The 22,500-nt window shown below is 39.0% G+C and overlaps 2 protein-coding genes across 2 annotated transcripts in view; one reads left to right on the top strand and one right to left on the bottom strand.

Moving 5' to 3' along the window:
* The window catches only part of GTDC1 (glycosyltransferase like domain containing 1), a 293,649-nt gene extending 292,742 nt beyond the window's left edge, over window positions 1-907 (top strand). The window contains exon 12 of the mRNA XM_059476534.1: window positions 1-907. This exon is cut by the window's left edge and continues 907 nt beyond it. The gene's annotated coding sequence lies outside the window, so the exon portion shown is untranslated.
* The window catches only part of ARHGAP15 (Rho GTPase activating protein 15), a 323,268-nt gene that overhangs the window by 33,615 nt on the left and 267,153 nt on the right, over window positions 1-22,500 (bottom strand). The gene's annotated exons all lie outside the window — the stretch shown is intronic.

Raw genomic sequence — 22,500 nt, 5'->3', positions numbered from 1 at the left:
GCATGTAGATAAGAGAAACACACAGCATTAAAAGACATTCATTTCTCCAAAGTCTTAAAATTAGCTTCTTTCTGCCATTGTGTATTAATGTTCTTCTTCAGGAATGCAGCATATTAAAGAACTGAACAGAATTAGTAATAAATTTGTTAATTACAAATTTAAGCAACACAACTGTGTTGTTTTCCCAATATGTTTTTTTTCAAAAGCAGAATTGCTAATGCATTTTAATCATTTATGTATAAACATTTGAGGATAAAATATTCTGAAGTTTATCAATTTCAAGAGCTGTTTATTTGCTGGCAAAATAGGGCATGTTATACAACATATATCTTATCATTTTTGCTCATCAAATCCCCATTTGCTGAATGCAAATTTCTCTGGTCTAAGTGCTCTTGCACCTCAATTTAAATGAATAATAGGATAGACTCTATTAAAATCGGTTTAAGGTTGCCATGGGTGACATATCAGTAGGGTTAAAATGAGAAAAAAGGTCACAGAGGCAGTCCTTACAACCTGTTTTTTTTATTATTATTATAATGAAGCATATGTAAGTATCTATGTAGGTTTAAATGAAAACATATTGATATTGTAGACAATACTTAGTTTGGAGGTCTTTTTCTATTGTTTTTTTCTTTTTTTTTTTTAACTGTGCAGTACACAGCAAATAAATGTGAAATTATAGTGTCATCAATAACTCCGGGAATGGATTCAGTTGCTCTGAAAATTAGAGAGTAAAGCCTCAGTGCAATAACACTGGAGACTGACAGATTGTGGATTTGTAGAAATAACAGAGAACTCAGAAAGAGCCTGTACTTTTGCTGTGGCAAATCCTTCATTTCAAGGAACCAGCAAGGTACTGTAATCATATTAACAAAGCAGCCAGAAACTATACCCAAACACCTCATTTAAGAAGAATTTGGAGTCTTCAGCTAACCTGATTTATGGGATTATGCATGCAGTTATTTGATAAGTATTGAAAATATTACCACTTCACACTGAAGCCTTCCTTGATCTATCTTTTTGTGTCTGTGTCATAGTCTTATCCTGTTTAAAGCTTAAAAAATACCACTTCTGACCATTCTAAAGACTTAGAGAATAAAGTAAAATCACAACTTTCCTGAATTTTTTTTTGATCCTTTAAAAGTCAAATTTATATTTTTTAGTAGTCTCCTTATTATTCACTTTTTTTTTTATTATTATGCATGATTTTTACTTGGCTCTCACAGAGTCAAATTTTTGATAGGAGGAAGGACTGTACTTCCTCTTCATTTTTTTTTTTAACCTACAATAAGATGAAAAATCTCCTTATTTGCTAAGGTTACAGTGTTGGTTTAATTTTCATAGGAGCAGTGGAATATTTTGAAGTGAGTAACATTTACCAAGTCATTAGTTTTATGCAAACTAGGGAGGAAGATGAAAGAAAAAAAATTATCAATTATTTATAGATTGTTAAAATGTATCGTAGTGCAGTGCTACTGTATAGAAATGACAATTAGCCAAACTTACCTTCTATAATTAATAATGCATATATTATGCTCTTTGGGCAACTAATCACCAGTCCTACAAATTTGTTTGACACCGATGAAGATACCTAGGCGCAGGCACGGGTTAAAACAAGGAAGGCAGAACAAACAAGGAAGGCAGAACAATGTTCTCCCATTAAGGAATGGCCAGCTGGAACAGGCTCTCAGCTATTTCAGCGCTCCTTAAACTCGCGCCGCGCTTCCAGTTGACAAAATGGTGGTGGGCTCTACCCAAAGCGCTTGACAACCTGATTGGCACATGTGAAATTAAAACCCAAACCCTCCTAACGGGAAAGGTCTCCCAAACTGGCGGTTTGACTGATACACTGAAAGGCAACCCACCGCATTTATCACCCTCTGCCTCGGCTCGAAACTTGGGGAAGACGGCGACAGCAGTGCTCCTTCTGTCCACGCTACTGGCCAGGCAGGCGCGGATCAGCAGGCCACGCTGCGCAACCTGTTTCCCCGGCGGTACAGATTTGGAAGCGGCAGAGCCTGCTCGCGAGGGGCATTCGCACCTCTCAAAACAACAGGCAGGGCTGCCACGCTTTCAGCGCGAGGAGCCGCGCGGGCGAGACGCAGCCCTGGGTGGCGCGGGTGTGAAGCGATGGGAGCGTCCCGCCGCCACGGGGCCAAGGTGCTCCAGTGCTCTCGGCCAGGTGGCTCCTTGCCTCCAACCTGCTTGTCTCCTCTGTGCCTTAAGGAGGGACTCTTAAATATAATTTTTTTATTTTTACTTTGAAACTGCTGTGGGTTTTCTTTCCCTTTGAAAGGTGCTCCTTTTTTTTTTTTTTTTTGTCTTTTTTCTTTGTAGCTTTATTTTTCCCCTTCGGAAATTCGATCTCGTGATGCGGCTATTAGCGCCAGGTCTCTCACTGAAATGCCACTCACTGCCATCCCCCCTTTTTTTTTTTGTGGGCCCCTAAGAGCAGCCTTATGGCAGTTGTGGTGGGATTCAGCCACTTAGATGCTGGCACCCTGGTACCCTGATGTATCCACGTTATCCTCCAACCGTGCCAAGGCGCGAGGAGCTTCTGGGACGCTTTGTGCGGAGTCTCAGGTGCTCCAAGGCATATTAAATGGCACATTAAATGCACCAGAATTCAGTAAATAGATTTACCTGATGCAGCTGAGTGTTTATTTATTTGGAGATTGTATCTGCAGGCTTGCAGTCCACCTCACCCCTTTTTTGCTCTCAGGTGTGGGTCATGCTCCATTTCTGGCATTATCTGTAGGGTGAGGGGCATGAGGAATTTGGGTGTTCACAGGCAATGTTGTCCCAGCACATCCTGACAATAATCTCTTGTTATGGAAATATTTTGATCTACAGCTACAGATCTTTGAATCTATAGGTACAGCTGCTCCCATGACTGGTGGCTCCTTGGATAGGAACCAGTGCCATGCTGAAAAGCCCAGGTAAATCATCATTTTGTATTCACTTCGCTCTGCCCCAGTGATTTCACTGCACAATTTTCAAAGGAAGATCCCCTCTGCAAAACTAAATGATTCCCACCTTGTGTTAAGCCCTGATAAGGATTTGTTAGAAGCTTTGATCACTGTCTACCTGTTAACACACAGAATACTAAAGAGCCCTCCATGTTCACAGGGGGCAGTGCAGAATTATTTTTATTTTTTATTTGTGATAAGTATACTATCTGTAATAATTTATGGACATTCTTGAATTTATAAATATCAAGGCTTTGCCAAATATTTTAACTATCCCTCCATGGCAAATTGTCTTTAAATACTGGCAGTTTTTTTCTTTTTAACATTTACTTGTGGACCAGAAACACTTGCAGTCTATTGCCCCTGGCCTTCTGTGAGAATGTTAGTTAGCAATGCTCATAAAAACTCAATTCATCAATGTGAACATAATTTGCTATGAACAGAAAGCTCACAAAAGGGTGAATTTGTCAGATAGACAGGTGGCCTGAGATCTCTCCCTGATACTGAACGATATGAATAATAGATTCTGGTAAATGTATGCCAAGACTTGAGCTGTAAACACAGCTGCCTCCATTCCCTTCCAGAATAACAGCTTCGAGAACGAAAGCACAGGAACCACAGTTCCACCTGAGGACTAAGCCTGTGCATGTACACACACACACAAACACACACACACACTCACACACACACACCCCACACAAATGCAATGTCCTTGCAGGCTCACAAAGAAAACAACCCCAGAAAAAGGACAGAGGCCTTTCCAGCTCCTTTTGCAGACCCTTGCTCTGAGCGGATTTTAACATGTGTGGAGAGCAGAAGGAGGGAATAATAGAAAACATTTAAAATATATTTTAAAATATCTGCAGTCGCAGAGATAAATCTTTCTCTGATCCAGGGGCAAAAAAACCCAAAAAACAACAAAACAGAAACCAAACCCCTCAGCTGGCTTTTGTAGGTAAAGGATCCAGACATAAGATGGGGAAAAAAGCATCATAATGTCACAGCTGAATATGTATAAAATAAAATTATAGAGCTTTTTTGCTATGATACTACAAAAAATTAGCTAACTGTAATGATCCTTGCTAGACATGCACAATGTTGGGAGACTTTTTGTTGCAGGTTACTGATATTTATTTCTACAGCGTTCAGTTTTCACTGGGTATTTTTAGGCTTAAATCATTAATTACTGCCCATGGACTGGGAAAGAAAGATATTATATGTGCAAAAGTGACCTTTCAGCTTTTGTAATGAACAGCTTTCTGCTGGATGTTTGCCCAACATAACTTCAGAGCAGGCTGAAGGCTGTTCCAGGCAATCCCGGCGACCGATGGCACAAAAGGGTTGCTGCAATGTTTGGACAGCAGTGGGAAGGACCTAAGCCCAGGTCAGGTCTCTCTGGTCCCTCACATAGGTGGGAGTAAAAGAACCGCAGGACAGTGACTTTATGTTGCTAAAAATCCCCAAACAAGTCATAAAATGGGCTCCTTTGGGGCCAGCCACGTTCATTTTGAGAGCGTCTGAATCAGTTGACTTTAAAGGGCAGAAATGGAATGTATTGCAGGAGAGAATGGTTGGCTGAAATGCTTGTTTTGGGCTATCAAACTCTTATTTTTTGCAGTTCTAGCTGTGGGCTCTCTTTGCATGGGCAGGGTTTAATATATTTTCCCCTTATAGGTATAAAACAAAGGACTTTTCCCACACCAGCATGCCTTATTTTAGGGATCAGGCAGGCTCTTTATTTGATCCCTCTCTGGCAGTGTTATAGCCCAGGAAATGAACTGGGAATTGTATCATCTGAAGTTCATAGATGTTTGTTAATATTTGTTATTTAGGGAGGATGCTTGTCTGTAATGAGTTGGCGAAGGTGAGAGACATGCAGGCAGAACCAGCACATCCTAAAGCTCCCAAAATGTGACCGCATATGAGATATTAAAGGCAAAATGGAAGTTCTGAACAAATGAAATCACTGTCAGAATAATAAAAGAGAAATGAGCTATGATCTAATCTGTTTTCTAGCAGTGTCACAGAGGAGCTATAATAAAAGCTATTTGCAAAGTTCAGAATCATTTCCCGTGCAAAGCCATTCACACACTCTGCGACTCTGGACAAATGGAGGGGGTCTTGGCTCTGCCAAAAAAAATGGTGTGCAGATAGTTCACTATTAAGTTTTAACTTTGTGCACCTACATTTCTCTGTTGGCTGCAGTTTAAGCTCCCTCTTTCTCTGAGATGGCACACGCACTTGTGCACCTGGATTCGTCCCTCTATTTTTGGTGCCTCATCCTCACACCTTTCCAATTGCAAGCTGCAAGTGTAAAGGACAAACAGAAAAAGGAAAAAAACACCACATCCCTGGATGGTTATCTAACCTGGTTTTGCACCATGCATGCTTTAAATGAGAGCACAGCCAAAGATGTGCTGTGTCCTCATTGGAAATGCTCACTCTGCTCTTCTCCTTGGAGTGAAATCCCACTTCCCATGTGCCTCTATTTCTGTGGCATCCAAAGAGTGTGAGGAAGAGACAGACAAAAGAGGTGCAAGGAGGGATGAAGTGAGTCTGTAAATGCCTGTTTCTCCCCTGATCTTCACAATGAAGTGATAAAATATTGATGGTGGTGTACCCAGGGTCTTTCACAGAGCTGGTGAAGGCCCTGCTCTGTATGCTCCTCCCTTTAAAGCAAATAAAAGAATTAGTGACAGTTTCCCCATGTTACTAGTTTGCATTTTAAAGGGGAATAGGCTGGAGAAATGGAAATGGGATTGAACCAAATGGAAAAGAACATGGAGCAAAGCAGAGCTGACCTTGGTCTAGGCTGTGGAAGAATGTATGAACAGGTGGAAAAGGAAAACATCCTCCACTGATTTCTGCAGAATTGGAATAACAGCAACCAATCTCTACATAGAAGTTTCTCATTTCAATTCACTGCATTTTATTACAGGTAGATTAAGGCATGGCAGAAGGAGAAAAAGAAAGCGAAATCACAATTTCTCTAATACGACAGCCAGCCACCATTTCAAACAAAATGCAGTGGAGATTTAAGAGCAGCATGGACCTCTTCTGTGCCTACAAAAAGCCCCTGTTTTGACCCAGAATTTACATCAGTGGGAAGGGGAGCAATAACAGCAAACTGTGGGACCTCTCTGGCTTCCTGACAGTGTGGTTGGGAGATTTCTGAACATTTTGGTGTGTGTGCTTATAAGTTACCTCTAGTCCAGCATGGTGTCTGCTGAAAGTGAGGTTTGATATGATCATTCAGCATGAGGACCTGGTTATGAACATTAATAAATCATCTCCTGGACTTCATGGGCTGGGACTGCCCTCTCCCAGAGGGATCTTTTCAGAAGAAACCTGATTTTGTTGCTTAGCAAAACAAAAATCCACCAAGGATTCATGTACACAACCCTCAAGTCTCAATGGGCAAAAGCAAGCAAATCTCTTATTTCCACCCAAATATCTTGGTTGTCTTTTCACAAGTCTCTCTCTGATCCTCCCAATTCCCTTTGCACCCATCTTCCTTGTCTCCCTTTCTCCTCTGCTTGTCTTTATCTTTCCCTTACATATATCTTATGCTCCAAAATAAAAAAAAAAAAGGAAAAAAAAAGAAAAAAACAAAGAAAAAGTAGTTCAATAGTTCACAGAGTGAAGGACTTACTAAGTAGCAATTAATATATTACCTGGCATATAGGTAAGGTAAATAATCTTAATTTTTTCATGTTTAACTGGACATGGGAATTACTATACATAGTGATAAAGTAATTCTCCTGCTGGCTGCAAAAGCACCACCAAGCAGTCAGTGTGAGTCACCAGCAAAAGCCACAGAAGTCAAATAAACATATGATGCATTGCTTCTATGTGGGAAAGCCTAATGTGTGGAGAAGACAAATATTGAGGTCTCTGTCTGGTGGAAGGCAGCATTGCCGTATCAATGGAGATGACTGAGTTACTGAAAAGTGGATCTGACCCAGGAATTGAACTTCACAGGGTAATTTTGGTGATTTCTGGTGTGCTGAAGGTGAAAAATAAATGGGCATTTAAAAAGTAGGACTTGTAATCTAACCCTATTATAATGGCGCTATTATTTGGCTATGCATCAAAAATCATAATATCATATATATTCCATAATACATAATGAGTTACATATATAATTATATATATATAATCAAAATACAGGAACCTTCCATGGCATCATTTCAAGGGTTCAGGTTTCTAGGTGACTTCTGACAGAGCTCAAGATAAGGCTGCTGGAAAATATATGAGACTATTTATGCAATTAAACAGGCTTAATCTGCCAAAAGAAAGTTGATTGGTGCAGTTTAGCTTTGATACTATTGAAACAGAAATTGAGATTTCAGAAGCCACAATGGCTCTATGAGTCAAAAATGACCTTAAAGCCACGGGTAGACCCCTACATCAAGAGGAGCTTATTGGTAACTTTAAGTTGTCACACTGATTCTTCTGAAATTGTGACTTGGAGTCAGATCAGTGGACCTCAGCTCTTTGTCCATAAATCCACAAGATGGTTGTTCCACAATACCCATGAACATGCACTAGAGGGTTAATAAAAGACATTATTAAAAAAAAAAAAAAAAGGAAGATGAATCTATACCCATATATTTAACTGGGAACAGGAAATATTACGAAGTTCAAAATTGCATAGCACACTGGGCATCTATGGCAAAATAACATGGACAAATTAAAAATCTGGTGTGGTGAATGAATAAAAGAGTGATAAAAGGCCAACCTCCCTTGCAAGGCCAACCTCTCTTGCACCTCCTTTACCTCCTGACACAGGAAAACACATCACAGGTACACACCCAGCTTGGATGAGGGAGTCTGCAGTGACAAACCAGAAATGAGCTGCCTCTCCCAGCTCACAGCCCCTGAAATTACTCCTACGATATCTGGAGGTTTGAGGTGACCTTACCCTTGCCTGAATGTTTTTTATCTTTTTTGTTTTTTTTTAATGTAAAATTTATAGGTGTTATGTATACACATTCACAGGCACACAGATATATTATGATAGCTGACAAGACTGAAGGAGTGCAAAAAGAAACTTTTCTCTCCACTAAATATGTAGTTTAATTCCTCATGTACATACCAAAAAAACCCCAAAAAACCACTCCTCCCTCCCCCACCAATAGCCAGAGGTTTGGCATTATGGAAGAAAACTTCCCAAGTACCCCAAGCTGCTTTCTATGCTTAGTGGAGAAGCCTGAGCGCACCACTAAGTCTCTAACTCCACTTGAACTCTTGCACTAAACATAGAGATGGCCCTTTCTTCTCTAAAACATTCTGGGCTACAAGCTGGATGTGTCAGCAATATAGCAGATGGGGAAAATGTATACAAGTGTATTAATTTTGTGGCCCAGATTTATGCAGAACACATATTTCCACAGATTTTGTATAGGATTTAAAATCTTGCTTTAACCCTTACTTGATTAATGTGAAGCTTGGAAAGATCAAAAATGTTTGTGGAGTGGGGGAATGGGACAGGGAGTGCTACTGTTGCTTGCTTTGGTACCTGATTTATAAATAATAATTGATTTACCTCCGTTTACTTGCTCTGAAATATTTATATTAATTCTAGCAGTCTCCCAATGACTTTGCAAAGTTTAATTAGCTCATAATTAATTAGCTTCTTAAAGCTTCCTGGTTGAAAGCACAACTGGGTGAATCAAGCTAAAAAAAGAAAGAATTTTTAGACTTTTAATTTTTTTCTTTTCCAGGTATATTTGTTGACGTGCCTGTATGTTCTCAAATATTCAGGTGAGCCTTTTTATTCCCTAGAAATCTCCCAAAAAACAAAAAGGCTGTGCATGGCAGGGTGGAGAAATATTTCTGAGAACATTCATACCAGATGTGTACTCACAGCCCATCCTGAAAAAAACCTCTTTTCATGGTCTGCACAATGATTTGTCAACGAGTTATAACTGCTCATGAATTATTTGCTAAAGGAAAAAATAAATTCCCTGATGGCTTTACAAGGATGTTCTATACACACTTTTCCAAGCGCTTTAATCGTACTTTAGAAGTGGATGCAGCCACGTTGGTGCTAAGTTTGGAGACATATCTTTGTCTAGGATGGGGTGAATCAATTAATTTTTACTGTGGTTTAAGAAGAAACACTAATGAGGGCAGCAATTGTTTTTTTTCTTGAGGTTTACTGGGTAAAGAGACTCCTAAGTATGACTGTAATGCTATTATAAAGTAAGTACTTGTAACACTGAGCATTGTACGTAAATACTAAGTACTACAAAGCTTCCTGAAGTGCTCTACAACCTCAGGCATCTTCTGTGTAAAAACAGAGGCAACTTTCAGATCAGCACCTGGTTTATCTTTATTTCCTCTACTGGAAGTTGTTCCTGCTCACAACAGAAGGGCAGGAACAAGATCTGTAATGTTCTTTCCAAATCAAACCATTCTGTGATTCTATGGCTCTATGACTTCTGAATTTTACCCAGAAAAATTTCATTTTGAGTCATATTGTACACAGGTAACACTTATGTGCACAAATATTTTTTTCTGTTTATTTTGTGTAAAAATTTTTCTTTATGTCATTATATACATGTCCACTCTATTCACCTTTTTGTTCAAACCAACACGGCCAGAGAAGGAAAAAGACTTTAAATTATCTTTTACTTTTAACTCATCCCCAGAACATCGTGGGACTTAATGACTGAAGCACAGGGGAAGTGACAGACAGGAAAACCCTGTCAACCCTCAGGTCCAGAAGATTTTAAATTTTATTTAAATTTAGCTTTAAATTTAGCTTTTAAATTTTATTTAAAAGCTAAGACATTTTCAAAGAATTCATCATGCCTGGCATCACAAAAGTGAATCAGTTCATTAGGTGAATAATTTCAAGTGAATTTTTAAAGCAAATTCTGTGTAAATAATGCACAAAAGGAGACCAGGCTAAGCCATACATTACAATATTTCTGTAGTAAATTTGACAGGCTTAAGCAAAAAAAATATTTGTATTGACTAAAAAGCTGCATTTCTGCAGTCCCTTATTCAATAACTCAGGAGAACATACAGTGTGCTATCTGCAGGATAGCTTTTTTTTCCCCTCCAGATGTCTCTTTTTCCTTCCAGAAGTTGCAGAGCATTGGACAAGCAGTAACAGATGATGAACACATGCATAACTACAAATGGGCAAGCTGATTGTTTTCAGAATTGGTATAAACATTTGCTCTTGGATTGAGATTTAGCCCATAGCAAATCTTTACATTCTCGTTATAAACCTCTGACAAAAAGAGCTCCTAATGAAAATGCTGACAGTGTGAAAACGTGGTTATGGTCAGGAAAACAAATGGATAAAAAGTGGCATTTTGTAGTTCCATATGTATACTTCATCAGGGAAGTCTTTGCTAAGTTTACACTTCAAAGCTAAAGCTTGATGATAACTGCTTCTCCTACCCTTTCTATTTAGGGCCCCCAAACCTACTTCTATTACTGCTATCTCCTGCACTAAAATTGGAAAAATAAAACCACCAGCGGCTGGGATATGAACTTTCCTGAGAGCTTAGTGAGAGAGCCAGCAGCTGGATTTTTAGCATCTCTTTTATTTTTGATTGTATAGATAATAGTAGAGCCTAATCAGGACATGGACTCGCTGCGTTAGGGTGTTACAGACTGAAAAAAAGGGGAGAAAAGCAGATTTTTCTCTTCTTTGCAGAAGAGAACTGCACTGTGTGTCAGGATGGGGGTTATGGAAACTGGTCTATTTGGATAAAACAGCCCCAAACACACCATGCACACCTCCCTGGTGTCCCATGGCCACAGAGCTGCACAGGAGGAGAAGGGAGATGCTCATAAAATCTATTTTATCCTAGTTCATCACAGCACAAGCAAAGGGCACATTAGTAGGTGAATAGAATAAAAATGTGTCTTTACAAGACCAGAGCACTTGAATGTTTTTTTGGAACAAGCCACGGAAATGGGTGCTGCCCGACAGAGCGCTTGATTCTTTCCTCAACACCACCAGGGCTTGCTAGTAACTATGGAATAAGAGAAAAAGATAAAACACAAGAAAGAAAAAGAAGTAAAAGAAATTAGAACTCCTAGCCCAAGCTTTTAAGAACCAGGAATGTCAAACAAACTTGGGGCTGATAACCAGGAGGAAATTTGACACCGCGGGTGGTGCAACAGGGCGTCCCCTCTGGAGCCAGCAAGAGTTCTGGCAGGTGAGACAAATTATTTTCCCAAGAGACAGAGGAAATTTTCAGCACAAGGAAGGGGTTACTGGAAGGGATTCCTTTCATGGAATCCTAGAATGGTTTGGTTTGGAAGAGCCCTTAAAGATCATCTGACTCCATCCCCTGCCATAGGCAAAGGCATAAAATAATTTTGCACGAAGCAAACTGCATGGTAGGCGAATTTCAGGAAGAACTCAGTCCTGACAGCAGGATTGCCTGTGGAACTGGAAAATCCTCACCCTGCCACAGACAGTAAACAAATGCTCTGCTCAGAGAGACTTCACTGGTTGTGGGATAATGAACGTGGAATTATATCATTGCAACAATATACACCCGCTGAATTTGACTCCACTTGAAGAGATGAGAGCTCTTAAGTTGCTACGTTGAAAACAATTTAATTGAACCTTGCTAATTGGAATGTAACAAGTAGTTAAAAATTATGCAATGTTTTAAAAATGTTTTAATTAATTTGAATTTCTGATGGCAAATTAGTAAATGTACGTCAGTGTCTTTCCCTGCTTGACTCAATACATCACAGAAAGAAAAAAAAAAGATATATTTTTTAAACAGGGACACTGAGAAAACATCCACAAGTAGAAAATAATAATGTAGAGTAAGGAATAATTAATTAATTCAAGCTTCAAGATAAGATCACTGTGTCCTGCTGACCCTACATGTTAATCAGTTGATTGATTAATTGCTACAATCATAATAATTATAGGGTATAAATCTAAGTACATTTAATGATAGTTTACACTTAGAATAAAAATGCCTTTTATGTCTGCTTATCTTCATCATTTCTTGAGGCCTAGTCATATTTTTTGTTTGCCACAAATAAACCTGAAGCATTTTTAGATGTTATCTTTGTGATGAGGTAGGTTTAGATTTCATTCATCTGATCAGCAATATTTTTTTGTGTGGCCTCCACCTCCTGTCTAATGAAAAATATGTTCCTGGATGAGAAACAATTGATTACGTGCAGTAACTAATACAACTTCATCAAAAGATCGTCCTTAATTGAAAGACATGGGGACATACCAACGAGGCCATTATATAATTAAAGGCTGGCTCTAACCAGAAGAGTTTTACACATTGAGTAATTCTTCTGCTACAGAAACTCAGTCTGAGGTGAAACAGTAAAGCAGATCAGCAGGACAGAAAAATACTTTTGAAAAAGAATGCAAAGAAAATCAAGAATTCTGTTGATTTCTGATTAATGGAAAATAGAGAATATCTTGACATCTATATCATCCTTGAATTTGTGCTTTCTCATTAAACTTAATCATGCTTTATGGCTGCACTGAAGGAACAATGGAGGTCCTTGTACCTCAACTGACACAGCTGAAATCCATTTCTTTACCTAAAAGTACATGTGAAAAAAAAAAAAAAAGAGCCACTCAGCTAAATCTGAATGCACTATTAGGGAGCAGATCTGAAGTTACTAAGGCCTCACTCAGTCATTAATGAGGTGTTTCAGCAGGAGTGGCAGGTAGAAATTGTAGTTTTTGTACTCTGCATGTTTCATAGATAAAACCTCCTGTTTCTATTATTGCCATCCTGATTTACAAGTCTTGCCATTGAAAAATGTCAGGAAACTTTAAATAACTGTGAGTTTTAAAATTTTTAAAAGAAAAGTATTCTGTTAAAAATACAGATCTTGACAGTAGATTTCATGGCCACTTTCAATTGAGGAGTTCTAGAAATTTTGGATTCTTCATTTGTAGAGCTGGTATCCATACACTGCTCTGCAACTCTCATTTTGCAGAGATATTTGTTAAATAAATAATGCTAGGTTAGGAATGATTGTATAAATATTTTAAGGAGCGACTAAAGCATTAGGGGAAAAAAAAATCAAATCAAAACAACAAAGCAGGCAAATTCCAAGTGAATGAACTTTTACTGTCTTCAAAGTATTACCTGACCTTCCACTTTTGCAGCTTGCTTGTCTCAAAGTTACAGCAAAGGAGGAGATAACAGTGAAACTGTACTATAAAAATAAATTACTATCATGAATATTAAGCAACAGGGATATAATAAACACGACTGCTTACACGATTCTGATTTATTGATGCTGATTTGCTGTAAATTATCACACAAAATACTTGTTTTAGTTGTTCAGGAACATGTGCAAAATAAAGCTTAGTGGACACTTCCCAAAGACCTTGACATCTGTCACTAGATTCATACTGGGGAATCTTGATGCCTCTTTCTCTGGTAGGGATGCAGCAGTATATTTACTTTTCCTTTCCATGGATTTATTTAGTTTTAATTTTTGGCTGCTTGGTTTCCTTAAACTCTCTCTTTTAACCACGCAGAGTTTTTTAAAACTACTATCATGGAGGTTCAGCTCTGACACAGTGGAACAAATCCAGCTGCAAAATCTCCTAAAGGCTGCTCATGCTTGTTCTGTTAAATAGTGCTCACTTTTGAGTCAAGAGGTTTCATTACTATATTTATGAACCTCTCGGCACCAGGAGTTGGGATTTCCCAGTGCTAAGCATTAATGCATTTTGCATCACTCTCCAGCACTGGGAGCTCTGGATCACAGGTGCTGAGGGGTTAAAGGCACTAAAAAATAGTGCAGATCCTTATTTGCAGATAGAAATCATTAATGCATGTGTGTGTGTGGATGCAACTTTCAGAGAGCACAGGTACAAAGCAGGCTGCCACTGCCACCTACTACCAGGAACTGCAGCTTTCAAGGGATCTCAACATTAACATGGCTATATTCTGCATCAGATATTTGTTATCCAAATTGATGGAAAGTATCCTATCTGAAAATAGGATTATTCTTCTTTAAATTTAAAGCCTGCTTTGTGCTTATGTGTGGCTTACATCACTTCATGACATGGTGTGTTATGTCAAACCTAAGATTATTTTTTGAGATTTCTGAGACAGAATCTACTTCATTTTGCCTGTCATCAGCCTAAGGAATGTGCCAAAAGACCCCTTTTTATTTTTTTTGAGGCAACGATTCACAAATACCATCTTAACTTAAAGGACAACTACTGCTTCAAAGCAAAACCACAGATCCTGGATCAAATTCTACCATCTCCTAAAGTGGTTACTCTCATCAGTGGTTTATTATTTCTCTGTGGAGGATTTCTCTCTCCACAGTGGGCTAATTTTTTGTAAAAAAAACCGATACACTTAAGCTTGCAGCAGGAACGTGGCCTCATCAGGTGCCCTGATCTGTGGTGGAGAAGGAAAGCCAAGCACCAAGCTCAGCTGCAGGGAGTGTAGGTTAGTCCTGGCTGCATGTGAGCATCCAGATGCAAATGGAGCACAAGCCAGGGAAAAGGCTGCTCTAGAAGTGGCACTTGATAGCCCAGAGCTGGAGCTGCAGAAGTGTGTATAAACCTGCCTGCCAGGCAAGCCTTCCTGCTTTTCCCAGTTTGGTCTTGTTTGGAAAGCAAAATCAAAAGAGAAAATGGGGAAAAAAAAGAAAGATCTAAGTGTGAAGGCTACGTTTATGCACGTTCCCCTAACTCAGCTGCTTGAAACATTCAGAATACATAGAAATACTCCACAAAGTTAGTACCTACTCTGAATACCACAGCTGTAGTAGTTTAGGCCTTCTAACAGTGTACCAGGTCCTCAAATATTTACATGATGAGGACCAGAGAACCACTTAGCTGTTACTTTTTTTTTCACCTCGATATTATCATGCTAATCTTTGCTGCTTGAGATCCAATGTGCTAATCTAATTTGGAAAGGCGGAAACTTCTGGATTGTAGTAAGGTGTAAGCAGGGAGGAAGACAGCATAGCACAGCATGGTGGGTGATGGCTTTCAGCATCCCCTTCTCTTCTTCTTGGAAGTTCTTCTTCTCCCTCCCTTCCTGGTCTTCTATTCCCACTTTCCCTGCCTCACTTCTTCCATTTTTGCACCTCTGAAACTGTGTAACTGGGGCATTATAGGCTGCTTCTCCTCCTGTTATTATTTTCCCCAAGTGGAAGCTTCACTCACAAGCCTGATGAAACATTTTTCCCCTCAAACCCGGAGTGCCAATTCTCACTTTGTCAAGAGCTCCAGATAACCCTCAGGAGAAGCTCCTCTCCCCCTGCCTCCCCCAGACACTCCAGGTCACAGGGATCTTGTCACAGTCACTAAAGAGCTCCTCCTCTCTCTTTTTCCCAACCCTTTCCTGCCCAGGGTTGTTGCTTGGATTTCTCAGTTTCTCTTTTCACCACATTATCCTGCTTGATTTCCTCCATGGGTTTCCCTTATGTTAACCCAGATACAGACTCTCAAATTGGCTTTATTCTTCCTTCTGCCCTTTCTTTCATAGAATCACAGCATCATTTAGGTGGAGAAGACCTTGAAGATCATCAAGCCCAACCATTTCCCCAGCACTGCCGAGTCCACCATCAGCCCATGTCCCCAAGTGCCACACCTACACCACTTTAAAATCCCTCCAGGGATGGGGACTCCATCACTGCCCTGGGCAGCTGTCCCAGCTCTTTGTCCCTACAAAAAGAGTCTCTTAACCACAGATGAAATTTAAATTAGGCTAATAGGCTATTTTCCATGCCCCAAAATTAAGTGGAAGAGGAACAAACTGAAACCCCAGCCTTTGTCCATTTGCACGTGTTTGATTCCATCCTTTGAGAAGCAGCAATTGGTGCAAAGCTAACAGAAAGTTTCTGGAGCCTCTGTGATTAATCTGGCCATTAGCCACAAATACAAACTACTGCTCTGCAACTCGAAGTGAGGCAGATGACATTTCCACCAAGCATCCAGTGGCTACTCCACCTTCCCATTAATGTCATTTCTCTGAGGAACTGCATCCCATGGCAGGTAAGAACCCGTTAAAAATAAACTTCTAGCCATCTTAGTGATCATGAAGTCATGGAAAAGTCAAAATTTGGACAAAAAACTCTCTTTTCAGTGCTGCTTGCAAGCCCTGGCTTCAAAGCACAGTGCTGGACCTACCACGTGTGTCAAAGTTCCTCAAAAGGGTCTCTCTATGTAGATTAGTGCAGATTTGTATCCAATAATTTATTGTGGGAGCATTAAACCATTCATATCACAAACACCTGTGCAAGCCAGTTGGCCTAGTCAATTCTTGTTTAACATTTAATTATGAATATAATTAGCATGAGTTAAGAGACAGGCCAGGCATCTGCAATAAAATTTCTGCTATGCTAAAAAAATTATAACTGTAATAACAAAAAAGGCTAAGCTGGGGGAGGATGTGTCCCTCCTATACAAACTTTTGCATGGTAGAAAAATCCAAGTAAAGATCCTTTTAAAACTTCCTCATTTCCTTTGATGATAATTGGAAAGCCTTCACCATATTTATAAGAGCAAATTAAACTGTTTTTCTGTCCCTTGTAATATTAGGGCAATTTTCATCACTGGTGTAGCCCTTTGAGTGAGGTTCTGCAGAGTCTCCTCTTTTTCTCAAAAGGTAAATTTTACTCATTAAATATAAACATTCTTTAATTTGATGGGATCACCAGAACACTGTGTTAGGTGGAGTTTACAAAGGGGAAAATCCTGTTTAAATGTTGCTACAGTGCATATTTAAGAGTTTTATGAAGTGTTCTTTTTCAGCAGAATTGAGAGCTATCCAAAGAAAAGAATTAGTAAATATCACAACTTGTCTTGTTTCAAACCCAGAGGCTCATTTTTAGAAAAATTAGTCCAAAATCAATCTAGAACCAGACTGCCTATGGACAGGTGTTACCTGAGCATCCTTCACAGGGAAAAGCCCTGCAGAGGAGGTAAATTTTCATGTGTAGATTCTGTTTTCATTTCCCTCCAACATCTTAATTAAAACTTTCCAATAAAAAAAAAAGGAAGAAATGTCTTACCTATTAATGTCTTTCCTTTATTTCTTAACATTTCTTAATTTCTTAAGTTGGGCTACTTTACACCTCCAAAGAAAAAATCTATTCAAAGACATGACCTCCAATTTTTATATTTTTTTTTCCTAAACGAGTTGCTTCCAGACCTCAAAAGATCTATTTAAAAATACTGTTGAGCAGAAACAGTTTGCAACTGTGAAGAAAAGGTCATTGAGAAAGAACTGGGAGGTTACCAGGACATATTGTTCCTTGACACCTCCTGGGAACAAAAGCCTGGAGTGAACCTCTTTGGTTACCAGTTTGCTCCTACTGCAAATACAACAGCCTCCATTTAGATCTTCAGTGGAGATATTCTTTATTATTGGCTTGAATTTAAGTGGAGACTGTGTTAGAATATGATATCTATAATATTGAGAATGTTACAGCTTAAATATATTTAAATGTTTTTTACTTATATTTTCTTTCACTTATTTGTTTCACTCAGAATGGTCATAAACACTTTTAATCCGTATTTTTTTAACACCCATAGATTAGAAACCTTCTCTTGTAGTCTCTGTCTCCTGCATCATCTTAACATCTCTTCCAAAATGTGAGGGCTTTTTCTTTCTCTGCCAATGTCAGTTAATGACTCTTGAATCAGATATTCATACAACTTTCCAGATAAGGACAGCTCAAAAATTGATTTAATACTACTCAAACCCCACTGAAAATACCCAGTACCACACTCTGAATGAGCTGCTATTACTTTTTAGTGTTACCATGTTTGGGAGAATGTGTATACCACACACATATTCATATATTTCCATGGTTGGGTATCCCTGAGATTATGCTACTCATAAAATCATTCCTTTTTTTTTCAATAATTTTTTTTAAAAACGTGCACCTTAACTTTTGATTACTTCTTGTTTTTACACAGTTCGTTTTTTTTTTTTCTGCTCACATTAGTTTATGTATCTCTACTGTCTTCTGATATTTAAATTTGGCCAAGAAAGTGTATTAATTATGATGTATCATGTGAAATATATTGTAGTGACCTTGGATTTGTTTATAAATCACCATGTTCACATGAAATTGAGGCTTTCTGATGCCATGCCAAGCCCCAAAACTTCCTTGGACAAGTAAATGGAGGATAGAGAAACGATTTCAATAGGAGGCTCGCCAACTGTGAATCTGAAGGCAGTTTGATTAGGACTCGAAGCCCACAGATTGAGATTATGACAGAAATTTGCATAATGCCAGAGACTGATAAGATTTGGTTTCTCAGGAACCTATTACGTGATGATGTTAAGAGACTGTCATGGATTTCTTACAGTGCAATATGCTGACTTGTCTTTCCAAGACGAGTTGGCCTTGAGCCTTGTTCTTTGTAAGCCTCGAGTGAGGTTTCTTTAGATGTCTTTTGAAAATCTCTTTAGACATCTTTTGTAACTTTCCACCAAGATGATACAAGGATGTTATGACTGTCAGAATAAATGAATGTATTTACTTCCTTTCTGTTTCCCAGCTACTATTTTCATAACACTGCATAGTAGTTCAGAGCAGGTCCTTCCTACATTATATTTTTCAACCAATGCAGCTCAGTTCTTTGGTCATGACTATGTATTGATGACTTGTTTATTGCCTCCTGACACAGGCTTTTGTTGTTGTTGTTGGCTTTTGTTTGTTCTTTTTTTTTAATTTTAATTTTTGCCTGATTTTGGTGCAGACAGCTTCTGTGCAAACTCCTCAAAAGTTACATTATTCAGTGCAAAAATTTGCTCTGGTCTGCTGGAGACCGAAGCGTGATCATTGCCCAGATAGATGTGAGTTTCTGCAGCATGTTGTCTCGAGCCACACAGGCAATGGGCTCTTGGGGGCTCTTAGTGAAGCAGAACAAGAGTCAAAACTCAGAAAAAACCTTTTTACTGATGCCAGAAATGAAGTCAACTGACCAGCATGGAGAGGACTGCCAGGTACTGATAGCATCACTAGCTTTGGAGAGTTAACACAAGTCTATGATTCCCATGGAAGAAGAATTCATTGCTTTGCTATGTTGTCATCATAGATTTTGTCAGACCAGACCAGTAAAGACCAGTGTCACAGACCAGCAAAACTGTAAAACAATTTTATCTAGCAATTTATTGCTAACCAAAAAAGTTACAAAACTCTATCATGTCTAAGATGCTAAATAACCATCTTCAGTTTCTGTAATAGTAGGGTAACACATAACATTGTAGGATTGATAGGAATGACATTGAGAATTCTGCTTAGCATGCACCAGGAGACCTTAATTGATATATCGAAAGGATATGTGTGAAATCATTTGAAAAAAGTGTTAATGGTCTATCAGAGCAATCACAGAAAAAAAAAAAAAAATCCAGATCTTGAAAAAACAAAAATTAAATGAGTATCTAATGTGGACCTTCGGTGGTGTCTAGGCACTTAAATTCTGCAAAACTTTGTTCAGCTGCCATCTATCCCTGAAGGTGCACAGGCTAAACAGGTACTACAGCAGCGACCTTTGAGCATCTTTAGGTGCCTGTGGCTCTGCTTCTCCCCATGCAAAGAAATGCTTCCTTTCCTGTCAGGGCTGAAAATCCTGAGCTCCAGAGATGGGGGATGGCTTTGTCCAAGTGTCTGGGGGGCTTGATCTTTGAGGCATTGCCAGGACTGAAGCCACATGTGCTGACTGGATCTGGTGCTCTCCCAGCCATAGAATTTTAGAGTGATTTGGGTTGGAAGAGACCTTAAAGTTCACCTTGTTCCATCCCCTGCCATGGGCAGGGACACCTTCCACCATCCCAGGTTGCTCCAAGTCCTGTCCAACCTGACCTTGGACACCTCCAGGGATGAGACATCCAGAATTCTTCTATCAACCTGTGCCACGGCCTCACCCTCACAGTGAAGAATTTCTCCCTAATATCTAAGATAAACCTATTCTCAGTTTGGATCCATTCCCCAGTGCCCTGTAAAAAGGCTCTTGTAAAAAGTCTCTCCCTGTCTTTCTTGTACTCTCCCTTCAAGAATATGTCCTTTCTCCAGAGATCTGGTGGTGGTTGTGGACTCCACATTTTCTGCTCCACACACTGAGACCGGAGACATATCAGGCTAGGGATTCCACTTGAAAACCTGCAAGTAAGATTTTCAACACTACTTTTTTTTTTTTTTTTTTTTTTTTAATTAATCTCATTCCTCTGTTCATCTGTCTCAAGTGGGAAACCCACTGCAGTAACTGATACGTTCATTCAGAAAACTGTCTGCAGGAGAATTGTAATTCTGGCAGAAGGATTTCTATTTAGAGTATGTATATATATATAAATACACTCACATCTGCCTCTGTGTGAGCATTTTAAACAATAAATCTCCTATTTATCTACAGTGCTTATGTGGCACCTATTAAATTCATATTAGAGATAAGGAACTGAAATGAAGGCATAATCACTAGACCTCATTAAAAAAAATCTTTCCAATGTAGTAATCTTTCCAACCTGCTGCAGAGAAAATCAAAGACCTGAACCCAAGCCTCCCAAACCAGAGACAGATGTTGCAGCTTTGGGAACTGGGTGGAATTTTCCTTTGTGGAATATCAGTGAGGTTTTTTCGTAAGTGCAGTTGGACAGATGCACTGTCTGTACAGATGCACAGTCTATACAGCTTGCTCCAGCTGAAAAGATCTGGAAGGACTAGTGGATATTTAAATATTTCCTGTGCTGAGGATATCAGCCCTCACTGTACTGTAGTGGAAATTTATTTTTCTCTATGCCTTTGCCTGAGACATTTCAAGAAAACTAGTTCAGTCAAAATAAAGATTTAGAATCAGCTACCACATTTACCTGTTAACATTTCTAAACAGATTTTAGGAGTAGATTTCAGTGGCTGAAGTCCTGGCAAAAGTTTGTATGATTATAAAGGCTGAATTCTGTAAATAAGGTGATTAAGTGTTTCAGTTGTTGGCACTTCTACCACCTTACTCACATGAAGCACAATTTTACTTGATGACAATCTGTTGAACTACGTCTGTTGATCGTGCAGAAAATCAATAGAACTGTTTGTGGTACTGAGTAATTTAAGTGTGGCTGAACCTGACTTCATAGCAGCATTTGGGCACACTTTAGAAGTGCACATTTCATCCAAAATAATACAAAATGACTTGCCAGTAATACCAGACAAACTCACTGGAAAAAAAAATAACCTGAAACACCCTACTTTCCAAATCCTAGGAAACAAAATTAGTATTGGGCCAGAGGTCTTGTGTACTTCCATTTATCATTTATAAGTTCCCTGATATAAGCTGAATGGACAGTTATTATCCAACCTCAGCCCGGCAAGCAGAATTCTGAGATTCTTCTAATTATCTTCTAATATTCTGGTCATGTGTAAATTGTTCCAACAGTATGGCCATATCTAAAGTTAGTTATAGGGGAAATTGAAGGTGGAGAGCAAGTGCTTTGCATAATGCACAGTACTGTAAAGTTTTGTTCCCATGCACATAATTAACACGGCAGCAGCATCCAGGAAAATTGACAACAAGCTTGCTATGGAATTTTCTCCACACAGTCTTTACAATATTATCAGAATAAGGAGTCCACCACACCTCTTGGATTCTAATTCCTCCCAAAACCTCCAGCTAAAGGACTACCCCATAAATGTTTTTGGGAACTTGTCGCTGCCTACTACATGTAGGTTTTTAATCTCACATAACCAGTAAGACTAAGGAGTCTCCAGTCCTGGGATATAATCAGCATGGCAATATGGGAATCAAGTTGTTTTCTTCCTGGCATTATTCTAATTGTATTGCACACCCATCACTGTACGCTGATAATTCTAATTTTTTGAAGAATAGTCTCTTTTTCACAACAAACTGGAGAAGGGAGGAGATATTGCAGCAGCTCAGTACTGACCAGGCAAATTAATTAGCGCAAGTAGCCAAAGAATCATCTGCAATGGAAATGATACTGAAGAAAAGAGATTTTTTACTTTGCCTCAAGACTATTAACATACAGAAGAGCTCCAAAACCCCTGGAAACACCTAATTGTTGTTTATAGACATTTTTTAAGTAGAGTTGGTGAGAATACGGATTTGTAGATGTTGTGGCAGTAAAGGCCAAATAAGGAGAAGATTGATTGGAAGTCGTAGCTTACTTTAGACAGTTGGATTAGGCAGAAATCACCCTGATGTGCAGTAAAGCAAGCAACAAGAATTAGGGGTTTGAAATAGTGCGAAGCACGTCCTAGAGTGCTAGCATTTCCTTCCTTGGAATAAACTGTCTTAAAATCCCTCTATAAATGACTGTTCATTAGCCTATCAATGTGTATAATGGCTCTCAAAATCATAATAAGAATTAATAATAGTTCAAATAGCAGAAAGGGACATTAATTTCTTCACTCATGAATATTAATGCTTTAGTAGACAGTCTCTTCCCGACATGCTTTCAAACTTAATTCACAAGCCTACAACCGATTACCTGGTACTTTCACGATCAAAAACATCCCCATTGGGCCACCAAAAGATGTCAAATCACCCTGACCTGGACATTAGCAG

This window comes from Ammospiza nelsoni, chromosome 7, assembly GCF_027579445.1.
Source record: "Ammospiza nelsoni isolate bAmmNel1 chromosome 7, bAmmNel1.pri, whole genome shotgun sequence".
Lineage (NCBI taxonomy): Eukaryota > Metazoa > Chordata > Aves > Passeriformes > Passerellidae > Ammospiza > Ammospiza nelsoni.
The sequence above is the reverse complement of the archived record's forward strand: the minus strand, read 5'-3'. Positions and strand labels throughout refer to the sequence as shown.